Below are 2775 nucleotides of genomic sequence, written 5' to 3'. Positions count from 1 at the left end.
CCTCTCTGGAGGCTTTTCCCAGAAGCTTGGAGCAGACCTTTGACCCCTGCCAAAACACCTACCTTGGCAGATTTTGTAGAGCCTGAGGGCAAGCTCACCTAACCCAGCCCCGCCCAGTTGTACTCCTGAAACTGCCTCTGCTATGGCAGAGAACAAAGACTGGCCTGAAGTTCCAGGGCCCCACCCACCACCTGGGGCATTCAAGTGCTTCTCCTGAGGGACTAGACCCTGTCACAGGACCCAAAAACAACACTGTAGCTTGTTCCTTCTGGCAAGTGCCACCTACTGGCAGGGAGGTCAATATGCACTCCTTTTACAGCATTTAATGACTCAATTTTACAGGGTGTGAGGGCATCCAAGGAGTGGCCACGAGGAGCACCCACCCCTCTCCACAGAAAAACTATGCCACTAGATAAGGGTGGAAAGATCCTAGACCAGGGCCTTAGCATACAAGCGTTTAGGTCCCTCCTCCATGAACAGCCCTCCCAGTTTGGAGAGCTTGTCCAGACTCTCCTACCAGTGGCTCCCCCTAGTGGCTGGAAAAGCAACTTCTGAGCCCCACCAAGGCTCTGCAAAGCCTTTCAGACTCCCATAACAAAGCCACAATTTGTCTTCCTCCTCCCCACACCTTAGGGGGAGTAGAGATCAAGCAAACCCCTGAGAGCTACAGAGTCCCTTCTAAAGCTTGGGGCATTCATATGCCCCACCTGGGGGACCACAGCTTACCACAGGCACCAAAGACCATCTTGACAGCTGGCTCTTCCATGCAAACACCAATAAATGTCAGGGGGAACAACCCCGTAGCTAAGCATAATGCCTCCCAACTCAAGCAAATAGGGAGCAGATGATTTGTACTCATAAGTATCACCCACCATCACCAAAATTAAGCTGGGGGACCTAACTCACTGCACAGTGTTGGGAAGAGATGAAGACAGCATGTCAGAGGTAACCCGAGACATACACCAAACCTGCTAGAACACTCCACAGGTAACTCAGGATCAGCAATTCTCTTCCTGGCACACTCAGAGACTGATCTTCAGGGACCCAGAGACAGGCCTATAAGCACCCCCAGGTCTTGACTGAGAAGCCAGATGAGAAGAAATCACTGAAAGAACACCAATAACATGAAAAATCAGAGCGAAAGGACACCCCTGAAAGAAACCAACAATTCCTTACTAATGGATAACAACCAAAATGAAAACACTGAAATGACAAATGAAGAATTTCAAATATGGATTATAAGGAAACTCAATGAACTGTAAGAAAAAACAGAAACCCAACACAAAGAAACCACAAAAATAATGCAGGAAATTAATGAAAAATTTACTAAGGAAATCACATTATTAAAAAAATCAAACAGAATTTCTGGAAGTGAAAAATTTATTCAAGGGAATATAAAACACAGTGGAAAGCCTTAAGAATAGGCTAGATCAGGAAGAAGAAAGAATCTCAGGGCTTGAAGACCACACCTATGAGTTAAACAAGTCAGTCAAAAACAAAAAAAACTGAGAAATAGGAGGAATGAAAAAAACCTACAGGAAATATGGGATTATGTAAAGAGGCCTAGCGTAAAAACCATAGGCATCCCTGAGGGCACAGAAGAAAATACACAAGGGCTAAAAAACCTATTTGAGGGAATAATTGAGGAAAACTTCCTTGGCCTTGCTAGAAATCTAGATATCCAGTCAAAAGACTGGATTCATCTCAAAGAGGCAATCACCATGACACATAGTCATCAGACTGTCCAAAGTAAACACAAAAGAGGCACTCCTACAAGCCATAAGGTGACGGCAACAGGTAGCTTAAAAAGGAAAACCCATCAAACTAACCACAGACTTCTCAACTGAAACCTTAACACGCCAGAAGGGATTTGGGCCCAATTCTCAGTCCTCTCAAACGCAATAACGGCCAGCCTAGAATTCTGTATCCTTCGAAACTAAGTTTCTTATATGAGGGGGAAATAGAGACTTTCTCAGAGAAGCAAACACAGGGAATTTTTCAATAACAGACTTGCCTGCAGGAAGGATTCAGAACTGCATTATACACAGATCAGCACAATAGTCACACACTGGTGTAAAATCATCCAAAAGCTAAAGTTCAGAGCCCATACACCATAATGGCTCGAAAACAAAGCAATAAAGTGCTACTCAATAGGATGAACAGAAATTCACCCCACTTATCAATTCTTTCAATAAATGTGAATGGCTTGAACTCCCCATTAAGGAGACATAGGGTGGCTGAATGGATAAAAAAAATACAAGGCAAGTATCTGCTGTCCCCAGGAAACACATCTAATCCACAAGAACTCATTCAGACTCAAGGTGAAGGGATGGAAAAAAATATTCCAGAAAATGGATACTAAAAGAAAGATGGTGTAGCCATTCTCATATCAGGTAACACAGACTTCAAATCAGCAAAAGTAAAGAAAGATAAACATGGCCATTATATAATGGTGAAGGGAACAATTCAACAAGAAGACATAATGATCCTAAATATTTATTCATCTAACACAGGTGTGCCCAGATTCATGAAGAAAATTTTACTTGATCTAAACAAAATGACAAACAGCAGCATTGTAATAGCCGGGACTTCAACACCCCATTGACAGAACTGGACAGATCTTCCAAGTAGAAAATAAGCAAAGAAACCATGGACTTAAACAGGACTTTAGAACAAATGGACCTAACAGACATTTTCAGAACATTTACCCCAAAACCACTGAATATATATGTTCTTCTCATCAGCTTATGGAACATTCTCTAAGACTGAATGATT

This window comes from Propithecus coquereli, unplaced genomic scaffold (assembly GCF_000956105.1).
Source record: "Propithecus coquereli isolate 6110/MARCELLA unplaced genomic scaffold, Pcoq_1.0 Scaffold115, whole genome shotgun sequence".
NCBI classification, from domain to species: Eukaryota; Metazoa; Chordata; class Mammalia; order Primates; family Indriidae; genus Propithecus; species Propithecus coquereli.
This window is presented reverse-complemented; position numbering follows the sequence as displayed.